Source organism: Rhodnius prolixus, unplaced genomic scaffold, assembly GCF_049639745.1.
Source record: "Rhodnius prolixus isolate KJV_2025 unplaced genomic scaffold, Rpr scaffold_5, whole genome shotgun sequence".
Classification (NCBI taxonomy): Eukaryota; Metazoa; Arthropoda; class Insecta; order Hemiptera; family Reduviidae; genus Rhodnius; species Rhodnius prolixus.
In genome coordinates, this window is record NW_027411624.1 from 19,820,801 (window position 1) to 19,834,474 (window position 13,674).

Below are 13,674 nucleotides of genomic sequence, written 5' to 3' on the forward strand. Positions count from 1 at the left end.
TATATACAAAGTAAAAATGGAAGGAAAAAAGTGATATGTTAAAAATTTAATATTTGGTTTTTATTTTTTATCTTTAGGATGTATACAAAACGATCCTATATTAAAATCTGGTATGATACAGCCGCATGAGAATTCTTACTACAGTGCTAATAGTTGTTTGCGATCAATTTCCTTCGCAACCACAGATCCGAGATATAGACATCGTCATATATATGTTTGTTTTGGTGAATTTCCCATGCAAATTAAATCGCTACAAGAAAAAAAAAATCTCAAAATTGAATCACAAAAATTGGTAAATAGTACACACTAATGAGACATAAAATATTTATATACTAAATGGTTAAATATAATGATAAAAGAAAACTGAATAAAGTAACATTACAATTCCCTTCTTTAAATTCTTTCATCCTCTACTATCAAAGCGAATTTTACAACAAATAGATAAATTATTTGGTTTTAAATAAATCCTTTAAAACGAAAACAGTTTTACTTTAACATACAATTATAACATTTACTTATTTAAATAAGAATTCGTTATATAAAAGTATAATTATATTTTCATTATAAACACTTACATTAAAATAATTGTTAAGCATCATTTTAGTAGACATGGCTAATCTATTTGGAGTATTTTTAGAGTTCACTCAATTTATTCCTTAATATTGCTTCAACTCTATGTCTTTGAGTGGCTGTCAGAGGATCATTGAACATTTCTGTTGCATTAAATCCAGTAACGAACATTCTGTACAAAGTGACCCCATTAATGGCAAATGGAACCTTGTTTAAAAAATAATTTAATTCCTCTTCTAATTTTTTCTTATTCAACAACGACTCCTTCACAACTCTTGCTCTACATATCTGATGGCTGAAAAGAAAAATATCGTTTGTTAGAAGAAAGAAAGAAATAAACCTTTATTTAGTTGTCATGAAAACCATGTGCAGCTTAAGCAACCGCTAATTCTGCTGGTATAGTGTATAATAATTTGGACTTAACCAGCAAACAGGAGGAAAACCCACTCATCAAAAGATCCTATCTGAATTCAAACCTGAAGCTGAGAGTAGCTGTTGAAACAGTTAATGGTTAGGCTGGTATGGGCACATGATGAAGATGGACACAGGACGAATACCGAAACTTAGCTATGAGACAGAAATGCAGGACCAGAAAGGTAAAAAAAAAAAGACCTCGAACTATCTGGGAAAATTTAATGAGTAAGAACTAGAAAGAAGTTTAGATTAGAGCAGGCGAAACTAAAAGACCTAAAACAGGGAAAGATGGGAATGACATCTAAAGGCACCACTACATGAGTAAATATTACACGAGGATAAGATTAAGCGAGTAAGTAAAGAGTCTAGCAAAACTAGCATTAGAAAATAATAATAATAAAAATAAAATCTAAAACTGCTTTGGTATGTGCTCTATTTGTCAAAACGTTGGCAATAAAGTGAGATTTTTGAATAAAAAAATGTATTTAATTGAATTTTAATATTTTAAAAAATAAATTAATAATTAACTCTTCAATGAGTAAATAACCTATAAATGTCGGACCCAACATATTTTAGGAATGTGCAGAAAAGAATATTTATTGCTTTTAATCAGTAGTATTAAAGTATAACCTTTTAAGAATTAGTCATTTGAATATATGTGCATTTTGAGCAATCTTTAAGCGTAAATAGTCTACAGTACTTTTCTTAGAAAAACAATTTTTATTCTTAAAAGGTATATGTTAAACAGGAGGAGTTATATATGATGCACTCATAATTGTTGACCACAAAATATATTATTACTTTGCATCAGTTAAAAATAAGTAAATGCATAATAACGGTAGTGCATTATTTATAAATTAAAAAAAAGGATATGTGCTAATATTTCAACACAACTTGAGTATTATATAAAAATGAAAAATTAGCACTATTTAGGAAATAAATAGACTAATCTTAATTGCTAAGAATATACAAAATGTTCTTTCTTACTAGTCATTTTTCGGCAAGGACTCACTTCTGCTTTGCTTTAATGGTTTTCGGCTCATTATTTAATTTCTAAGACTGCCTCGACAAAGAAGAATAGTTTTATACTGCTTTCTTTAATACTTAAATACACTGTAATCGTCTTTGGAAAATATTTTTCTTTTAAATGATTTGAATCTTGTGTTGAGTTAAAACTACATAAAATAAAGGATGTGTAAGCAACTTCATATCAGAACAATAAATAATGTTGCCTTGGTTACAAAACAAACTAATGAAGGCAACAGATTTAATGATATAATCCTTCAAAAAAAGATTTCACTAAGAGATTTCGGTAAATCTTAAGAATAGCTCCCCGGAGGTGTGGCCTAATTCGAAGTGATTCTGATTCGCTGTTACTATAGAACCCGCCATATTCAAATATACACTGGGCCAAAAAAGTCTGTGAACACTAACCTAAATTTTATTACTTTTATTATTATCTTATTAGAAACTTCTTTTATTTTCAAATGAGATATACTATTCGATAGAGAGAAACCAGAGTTTTCATTTTATATTCAATCTTTTATTTTTGTTCAGCAGGAATATCACAATTAAATGTTTAACAAAACAACACCCCAAACGAATGCAAAAAAAGTCTGTGAACACTTTGCAGAAATAAATCAATCTTACACATTGTACGTGAATTATAAATTTTAAAAACTTGTAGGACCTCCTATGTTCCTAATCACTTCCAACAAGCGAGCTTTCATCGATCCTAATAATTTTGTGGTCGTCAATGTTGGAATTTTATCCCACTCTTCTAAAATAGCGTTTTTTAGTTGTTCACGGTTTCTTATTCCTCGTTTATTTATTTGGCGGCTGATTTCATCCCACAAATGTTCTATTGGGTTAAGGTCTGGCAATTGTGGAGGGGTGTTTAGGCGCCAGAGTGTATTATTTAAAAGCCATTCCCGAGTTTTTAGTGCGGTATGTTTCGGGTCATTGTCTTGTTGGAAGACAAACGTTCCCTCCAACCCTAATTTTTTTGAATTTTCGTTTAAATTGCGTCTTAATATATCCACATACACATATTGGTCCATCATACCATTAATTAGATCTAACTTGCCCACTCCTTTAGCACTAATGCACCCCACACCAGAATGTTGCCTCCCCCATGCTTAAAAGTAGGCTTCATATTTTTCATTTTCATAGCTTCATTTCTTTTTCGCCACACTTTTTGTCGTCAATCAGACCCACATACATTGAATTTCGACTCATCTGAAAAGATTACGGTTTCCCAGAAACTAGAAGGCTTAGAAACATATTCTTTCGCGAAATCCAATCGGCGGTTACTATTTATTTTATTGATTAAAGGTTTTTTCCTCGGGACTCGACCGCAATAATCGTATTCATGTAATTTATTTCTAATTGTATGTGGTGTTACGCTTACACATAACCACTTGATAATTCTTGACTGATTTTTTGAGCGCTTGTCCTGGGTTCTTCTCGAACAGACTTCAGAATTTGCCGTTTATGAAAGGAATTAAGTTTTGGTGGCCGTCCACTGCGTGGCCTACTAATCACATTTCCGTACTTTTTAATTATATTATGCACCGTTAAAGGGTTTTTTTGAACTATCTTCCCTATTTCTCGAATACTTTTTCTTTCATTTCGCAACGTCACAATAAGTTCTCGAATTGGTCTGGGAACTTCCATATTAGTGGTTAAATATGTACTAATTAGATTATTTATTCACAGAACTGACTGTAGTGGTTTCTACAATACAATAGAGAACTTTCAAACTTTATTCAATCGTTTTTCTGTTTGTTATCTTAATGTTTTTACATATTTATACAGCTGTTCACAGACTTTTTTTGCATTCGTTTGGGGTGTTGTTTTGTTAAACATTTAATTGTGATATTCCTGCTGAACAAAAATAAAAGATTGAATATAAAATGAAAAACTCTGGTTTCTCTCTATCGAATAGTATATTTCATTTGAAAATAAAAGAAGTTTCTAATAAGATAGTAATAAAAGTAATAAAATTTAGGTTAGTGTTCACAGACTTTTTTGGCCCAGTGTAAATATAAAACTATTTCTTTATTTTATATTTACACTTAAATCTAGCGGGTTATATGGTAACAGCGAATCAGAATCACTTCGAATTATTTATTTAGGATTGATATTTCTATTTAAACACCCCTGATTTATTTATTTCTTAATGGGGGGCTTTGCCCCCACACCCCCTGATTTTTTTCTTAATGGGGGCTTCGCCCCCCATACCCCCTCCTAACCTACCTAATCACTCTCAATTTTTTAATTTGTGTCACAAGATTCATTACAATAATTACACAGAACAACACAAAAGAAACTTACCTTATTCTGTGGAGTCCTTTTCCTGAGGAGGGTATACTTGTCGAACTCCCTCCAGAAAATCGAACAAAATTTTATAACATTCATTACTCCATCCTCACTCACACTACAATCATGCTTTAATTAAAAAAAAAACTGCAAATTTAAAACGCTCAAACTCATAAAGTTACAAAAAAAAATGCACCTCAAGTCACAAACAGGGCACTCGCGGGAACTATTAATACATTAAACAGGAAGCAGTTACTATGCAGTAAGTGTACTGCGCATGCGCGCGAAACATAAGAGTTACGAAATTCGCACAATCCGAAACAGTTCATTGGCGGGAAGTAGTTTAAAATCTCACCGGTAGGTGCGCTGTACTTCCCACCCCCTAAAAATAAACAGGCCACACCTCCGGGGAGCTATTCTTTAGATTAGCCGAGATTTCATTGCTCTTCAGCTGCAAGAAGTACAACTTTTCGCTATCCGGAACTTATTTCCATAAATGAAAATTCATTGGATAAGAATGGTCATGTACATACCATAACTATCGTAGAACTGAGAATTGCAAAAGAAGCGAAGTATTCCACCAGATTTTAAAAATTCAAATTAAATTTACCTATTGGTGGCAATAAATAATGTCCTTTAAGAGCTTATAGTAAATTATTGGTTGGTTATCGAGTATTTATGCTCTTGAATGTAATTAGAAAATATTAACTTATTAATACAAACTGATTTTGATAAAGCCATTTCAGGCCTAGACAATCGTCAAACGGTTTTGACAATTACATGCTTGATCTAATATGCGTCTGTCACATGCAAAGTAAACACTCCTTAACAATTAATTATTCTCTGTTCAAATTCTTAAGATTTTATTCTGTCAGCTTTCATTGTAGCAAGCACCTTGTGGCATTAAAATGATTTATTTTCTGCCATTTATTTCAGTTCTTTGTACATCGCTTCTTTAAATATTTTTTGAAAAGTATTCGTACAGTTTTGGAGGTAATCTAGCAAATAATAACAAAAATAATAATAAGAATAATAATAACAATAATAATAATAATAATAATAAGAATATAGGGAAGGGATTAGCTATGAGGTTAGCATACTGGACTCCCACGCGGAGGTCCCGGGTTCGAATCCAGCAGCTGACCCTTAGATTTTCTCTTCCTAGGAGCTTCTTACAGCTCACTGTCCGGTGATGGACAGTGTTGTCTGTAACGAGAGAACACTGTCCGGAGGCCGGCAGTGCACTGGAAAAAGCTCCGAGCGCTAATGACCTCAGCTGTTGATGCGCAAAAAAAAAAAAAATAAAAAAAAAAAAATAAGAATAATAACTACATGAATAGAAGACTGGGATCTGCCTATTCCAAGATTTTACATAATAGGAATGTACATTTCCACTTTTTAAAGGAGATAGAATTTAAATTTTATGGTCTAACTTGAAGTTTACTGGAAGAACATTAAGAAAATAACAATTTAAAACAAAACAAAAAATAGTTATAAATGATATATGTAAAAATCGTTTTAAGAAAACAGACTTCATGCCCTAAAGTCTGATAGATATGAACTTAAAATAATGGATTTCAAATAAAAGAATCAAAAATAAAAATAAAAAAGAAGTAAATTACTGAACAGAAACTCAATCCTGTTGCTATGGAATGTTGTTATGTATAATATAAAATTTGTGCTAGAAAAAATAATAAAAGTTTTGTTCAAAACTTCATGAGTGTTCACAGTGGCAGCGCCACTATCTGGCCCAGACAGAAACACACATGCACATTAGGCTTGGGAAATAAATAACAACTGAATAGGTCATGGGAAAAATTAATCAGATTTTTTAGAAATATTTTTACATTTTTTTTTTTTTGGGTACTATAAGATTGTGTGACTTAAAACGTTTTCGTATGTTTCCTTTTAACTATTTAAAATGTTCAGAATATTTTTCTCTGTCCACTATTGGTAACACATACTGAAATGTTGAAATTTATATTTTTGTTATTTTTAAATTCATTAAAGCGGGAATTTCATTAAATTCCTCAAAGTTTAATTAATGTTTGTTGTTGAAGCTCTTTCTTGATTATCTAAAAATCATTTAGAGAATGTTATATACTATCTTAAAAGTTTTTAAAAATCTTATTTTATATTTGAAAAACCAAATTTTTGTTGTTTAATTTAGGAACACTGATCTTGAGAACAATAATTGGAATTCTTATGATCACCAAATGGGTCATTTCTAAAAAGTACTTTTAATATTATAAGATTTGTTGTACCACTAATGTTTTAGCAGCTATACGTTGTAACTAACATGAAAAACAAAAACAAAGAAATTGACCCACATCGAGTACAATAACCTTGAAGGATATTATAATGTTTAAATATAAAATAAAGCTAAAAACATCTTACTTCCGAACAGTCTGTCATCCGGCCAGATTGTGCAGTACCTTCCTCAATCTTCTTCTATATGTTCAGGGATTTCGGAAGCAGGTGTTCTTATCTCCCCTACATCATTATACACAGCTTTGCACTATTTGCACCTGACTCCTCTGTCTTGGAGGAACACTACAGGTTTCAGTTCCTAAGCGTAATTATTATTTCTGTCTTTCAAATATTTTTATTTATTAACCATCTTTATACTAAAATATTAATAATAATAACTTTTAATGAGTTTACGTTTTGTGAAATTCTGAAAAATTTTATTTTTTATGGTTTTCCAGTATTAAAACCATAATCAACCGTTTATTTTTATTTTCTTTTAAGACTTTTAACTCGGTAGTATGTTCTTAGAAAAAGCTGTGTTATATAACCAAGGGCCAGCACTGAAAGGGGCTGTTACGTTCCGAAAACTTATTAAAAACAAATATACTTTTCAAAGTAAAACACCAAGTCACTTATATTTTATTAAACATTTAAAAAATATAATTGTAATTCCACTTTTTAGCACGTAATTTTATTATATTTCTTTCTACTCACTAATTGATAATATAATTAAATTTAAATGTGATTTTTTAGTTGAATCTGATCTTCACCTCTAAATAAAATCGATCTTTCGCGTTTTCTACCCACTTTAAAAGTCTCTAATGTTTCTGTTTTCTATTCCTTAAAGCAAGTTTTACGTCTCCAAATTTTGAGACAAACAATTTTGCAGTTCCATTTTGAATTTTAGTCCTATTTAATCGTATGAGGCTGCATCCAAAGTCTAGAATTTAGTTTGGTAAAGTTACTAGTAAAGGTAACATTACTCGATGAACCTAGGAGTGAGTAGCAACTGCGAAAAATCGAACTGAGATGTTCAGTAATAATATTTGAAGAAGCAACTATTGTTTGGAAAAACAGAAATCAACAGTCTCAAATAATAATAATAATAATAATAAGGAGGGAAGGGATTAGCTATGAGGTTAGCATACTGGACTCCCACGCGGAGGTCCCGGGTTCGAATCCAGCAGCTGACCCTTAGATTTTCTCTTCCTAGGAGCTTCTTACAGCTCACTGTCCGGGTGATTGACAGTGTTGTCTGTAACGAGAGAACACTGGCCGGAGTCCGGCAGTGCACTGAAAAAAGCTCTGGGCGCCATTAACCTTAGATGTTGACTCGCCTTAAATTATAAAAATAATAATAATAATTCACAATGATAAAATAGAACATTGACTAACCAGTTTTGAAAATAGACTCGAAATACAATTAAACACATGGAAAAACTCACGCTTCTGGTAAATAAAAAGTAATTCTTCGCATAGAAAATGCATTTACACAAAATATTTCATTAATTCAAGCAATCTTTTAACTTTGCAACATTTTTTTACGACTAAAAATAAACTAATCATTGCCTGATACAAAGTTCGATGGATGTTGACCATCTAGAAGCATCTTTTTTCAACTTTCTTTTCATCCTTTATACCTTCACGTTAGGTCCTTCAGAACTGATCACTACCCTCCGTTTCAGGAAGGCCTTACCTCATTTGATTAACTTATAAATTTTATTACAAAGATAGGAAGTTCTTTTAAAAAAATTAACGTGTTAAACTTTTAGTAAAATTAAAATAAACAGTAAATGGACTTCTTTCTCAAAATATTTAATTAAAAAATGTGGTCTAAATTATAAATTACGCCAACTAACTGAAATAGCCTCTTCAAATATTATTCCTGTACATTAGTGATGGGCTATTAGAACGGACTCGTTCCACTGGAACGAGTCCGATGGTGGAACGAGTTGATTCAAATCCCTATTTTAAAAAAAAGTGATTCCGCCCCGCCCCAAAAAATTGAGGCAAATTAAAATGAAAATAATTAATACTGTAGTCGTTTACACTAAAATAAAACTGACTTAAGGCTACTATGTAGAAGTTCACTGACACATTCCAACTTGTAAGAGGAATCCACACCAAAATACAAAACCTGGCGAGCTTAAATACTGATGCTTGAAGAATAAAATAAGTTCGAAGGTTTTTTTAGAATATCAATTCTAAAATAATATTCATTTTATTATTTTGTTAATTTCTAAACAAAAGTAGGGGTCGATCTAAGACAGGGAGTCGAAGGAAAAATAATTTCGTACCCAATATAGCGAACCTTGCAAAGAAAAACCAGGCACACCCATCTCATTAATTTAAAAGCAATGCTGTAGTTACTTTACTTATTATTTAATATTTTATTTTACATATAGAAAATACTGTGTGCTTAATCTTTAACTTAGCGGCAGGACGCTCTTTCTTTTATCTTCATTGGCGAAAGTTAAATCGTGTACATGTTAATACGACGATCAAAGTAATACTGAGCTAAAAAATAGTATTACCTAACTGGATTACTTACTGCTGTATCCCTCCCACTCTATCACCTACTTCACAAACATTCGTCGATTGGAAATGGGTTGTAGTTTAATATTCGTTTCATTTGAAAACAAAAAACATTATAACGCTTTCTCAAGATGTTTTTAATTTTTAAAAATTTGTTTTTGTCCATTACTCTTATAATATACGAAGAATTTCGAATAAAATATAATATACAAACACAGAATGATCTAGAGTGCAGGTGGAGTCAGTCGTCGTTGTCATGGTGATGGAACCGTTTAACGACTCCGGCCCAACACCAGCAATTTCATTGGTTAAATCCACTGGAATTGGTGGAGTCAAATCCGGAGTGATTTAAATCCTTTTGAAACCGGACTCGTTCCATTTTTTCGTTCACTGAATCTAGCCAATAGAAAATGCTGGAGCTGGAACCGGAGTCGTTAAACGGTTCCATCACCATGACAACGACGACTGACTCCACCTGCATTCTAGATCATTTGTGTTTGTACATTATATTTTATTTGAAATTCTTCGTATTTTACAAGAGTAATGGACAAAAACAAATTTTTAAAACTTAAAAACATCTTGAGAAAGCGTTATAATGTTTTTTGTTTTCAAATGAAACAAATATTTAACTAAAACCTACTTCCAATCGACGAATGTTTGTGAAATAGGTGATAGAGTGGGAGGGATACAGCAGTAAGTAAACCAGTTAGGTAATACTATTTTTTAGCTCAGTATTACTTTGTAGTGATGGGCAGAACGAGTCCGTCTTTGGACTCGTTGGATTTGAATCAGTTCCAGGGTTGGAATCGATTCCAACAACTCGTTCACCGATTCCGGTCTCTGTACTTACCCTATGCATTAGTAAAAATGTCACGCAATTCATTAAAAAATATCATTAAATGTTAGCTTTCCCAGTTAATAACAAAACTATATTTCTTTAACACACATTGAGTACTATCCCTAATTTCCAATTGCACTGATAAATATAAAATTAACAACGTAACACAAAAATTAACATAAAAATAGACTAGTCAATTATAAAAATTAAAGCAATGATGTTTAGTCATTATCTAGCTTGACCACTGGAAGACTGGAGTTAACGTGCTTCAAGAGGATCCAAGGTAGAGAAACGGAAATGGGTAGGAAATTATTCCCATAAAAAAAATTCTAACCCTTCAAGCAAAATGATAATTACTCATAAATAAAGAAATATTTATTTACTAGGACTTGTATATCAAGCTTTAAAAATATTATCTTATTATCTTACGAAAAGAAAAAGCTGTGTGCTTAATCTTTAACATAGCGCTGGACACTCTTATTCTTATCTTCATTGGGTAAGTTTAACCGTGTACATGACCGTGAGACAGTCAAAGTAACACTGAGCCAAAATTTAGTATTACCTAATTGGTTTACTTACTGCAGTATCCCTCCCACTCTATCACCAATTTCACAAACATTCATCGATTGGAAATAATTTTTAGTTAAATATTCGTTTTATTTGAATACAAAAAACATTATAACGCTTTCTTAAGATGATTTTAATTTTTAAAATTTGTTTTTGTCCATTACTCTTAAATAATACGAAGAATTTCAAATAAAATATAATATACAAACACAATGATCTAGTATGCAGGTGGAGTCAGTCCTCGTTACCATAGCAATGGAACCGTTAAACAACTCCGGTTCCAGCTCCAGCAATTTCTATTGGCTAGATTCAGTGAACGAAAAAATGGAACGAGTCCGGTTTCAAAAGGATTTAAATCACTCCGGATTCGACTCCACCAACTCCAGTGGATTTAACCAATGAAAATGCTAGAGCTGGGCCGGAGTCGTTTAACGGTTCCGTTGTCATGGTAACTACGACTGACTCCACCTGCACACTAGATCATTCTGTGTTTGTATATTATATTTTATTTGAAATTCTTCGTATTTTATAAGAGTAATGGACAAAAACAAATTTTAAAAATTCAAATCATCTTAAGAAAGCGTTATAATGTTTTTTGTATTCCAATGAAACGAATATTTAACTAAAAAATATTTTCAATCGATGAATGTTTGTGAAATAGGTGATAGAGTGGGAGGGATACTACACTAAGTAAACCAGTTAGGTAATACTAAATTTTGGCCCAGTTTTACTTTGACCGTCTAGCTGACATGTACACGTTCAAGCTTACGCCAATGAAGATGAGAGTAAGAGTGTCCAGCGCTAAGTTTAAGATTAAGCACACAGCTTTTTCTTTTTGTAAAACAATAAGATAATATTTTAAAAGCTTGATATTCAATTCTTAGTTAATAAATATTATGAGTAATTATAATTTTGAAGGGTTAGAATTTTTATGGAATAATTTCCTACCCATTTCCGTTTCTCTACCTTGAATACTCTTGAAGTAAGTTAACTCCAGTCTTCTAGTGGTCAAGCTAGATAATGACAAAACTGCATTGCTTTAATTTATATTTGACTAGCCTATTTTTGTGTTAATATTTGTATTACGTTGTTAATTTTATATTTAACAGAGCAATTGGAAATTAGGGATAGTACTCAATGTGTGTTAAAGAAATATAGTTTTGTTATTAACTGGGAAAGCTAACATTTAATGATATAATAATATAATAAATTGCGTGACATTTGTTCTTATGTTTAATCGTTCCAAACCTTCTGCTGCCTCATTTTCATTTTTATTTGCCTAAATTTTTTGGGGCGGGGCGGAATCACTTTTTTTAAAAATAGGGATTTGAATCAACTCGTTCCACCATCGGACTCGTTCCAATGGAACGAGTCCGCTCAAATAGCCCATCACTATTACTTTGATCGTCGTCATGACATGTACACGATTTAACTTTCGCCAATGAAGATAAGAGAAAGAGCGTCCAGCCGCTAAGTTAAAGATTTGGCACACAGCTTTTTCTTTTTGTAAAATAATAAGCTATTTTAAAAGCTTGATATTAATTCATAGTAAATAAATATTTCTTTCTTTATGAGTAATTATCATTTTGTTTGAAGGGTTATAATTTTTTTTTATGGGAATAATTTCCTACCCATTTGCGTTTTTCTTCTTGAATCAAGTTAACTCCGGTGGTCAAGCTAGATAACGACAAAACTGCAGTTGCTTTAATTTTTATATTTGACTAGCCTATTTTTGTTAATATTTGGTTACGTTGTTAATTTTATATTTATCAGATCAATTGGAAATTAGGGAACTATTTAATGTGTGTTAAAGAAATATAGTTTTGTTATTAACTGGAAAAGCTAACTTTTAATGATTTATTTAATTACAACGCGTGACATTTGTACTAATGCATAGGGTAAGTACAGACTGGAATCAGTGAACGAGTTGTTGGAATCGATTCCAACCCTGGAACCGATTCAAATCCAACGACTCCAAACGCGGACTCGTTCTGCCCATCACTACTGTACATCAGCTCGCTGTTTCCACTCACTCTAGTTTCAACGAGTAGTTTATTATAATTATAATAGTATTATAATTATAAAAAATGAAATTCCCAAATTTACTAGTAAAAAAAACATCACATCTCTCTATTTGACAGGATAATTTATCGCAACAGCTCAAATCTTATAGAATTCTTGAACAACGTTACCAAAAATATAGTTTTCAAAAATAGTTCTTGTTATATTTTCTTTTTGTAAACAACGTAGTGTTTAAACACTTGAACTGATTTTTATCAATCAAATGTCATCCGATTCGTAATTTTATGTAAGATGTACCTGTTGATCTAAATAAACAGTGTACTTACTGTGGAAGAAAAGTTAGCCTCACATATGTGGTGCTCCCTGTAGAATTACAAATAATAATTGTTTTTAAAATTTTTGCACTGTGAATCTCAGCCCTATGCTAATGATATCGTTAGGACAAAGAAAATACAGTTTCCCTACTTAAGTTCAAAGTGCCGCACTGCTTAAACGAAGTAGTTACAGATTTATAGTTGTGCAAGTATCAGCTGTTAAGTCTCCTTCACTACCTAGGTAACCTAATTATAACCTTATTAATATGTTTAAATCATGTTTTATCAATTGTTTCCTAATTATATTTTGTTGGTTTGGAAATTAATTTTTGTCGTAATATTGCTGAACTTATTTTTTTAAATGGTTTTTTAATCTTTTTATAAAGTTATATCAGTTTTATTGTTACAAGTAATTCTTAATTGTAATTGAACCTTTTGTCCCTGTAGATGGGGATTTAGAATACATCTTCAGTACTCCCTGCTTATCGTACGAGGCGACTAAAAGGGTACACCTACATCTGAACAGATTTACAGACCACACTTACATTCCTGCATAAACCAATTAGGCATTCTCAGTACACAACCTAGGGCTACCAATCCTAGAAAATAGCCCCGCGATGGGGGACAAGTCTGGAGGTGCTCGGGCACTGAGAGCTAATCACCCGCATGACCTTAAATATCCATGATTACGAGAGTCTTCAAGAAGAAGAAAGCAATAACGGATTGATTACCTGGCAGTAGACCCCTGGAAACGTCTTGCTGACTTAAAAAAAGAGGATTTTGGGGACTATTTTACCTCTTACACAGACTAAGAGGATTTGAAGCTCTTCTTAATGAGATTGA

At 31.9% G+C, this 13,674-nt stretch overlaps 1 long non-coding RNA gene across 1 annotated transcript; it reads right to left on the minus strand.

Annotated features, from left to right (window-relative positions):
- Positions 1-4,885: 4,885 nt before the first annotated feature.
- LOC141457810 (uncharacterized) lies at positions 4,886-13,195 on the minus strand. The gene is made up of 3 exons (XR_012460563.1): positions 12,844-13,195; positions 6,703-6,874; positions 4,886-5,303 (listed from the first exon to the last, which is right to left on the minus strand). It is a non-coding gene; the product is annotated as an uncharacterized lncRNA (long non-coding RNA).
- Positions 13,196-13,674: the final 479 nt, after the last annotated feature.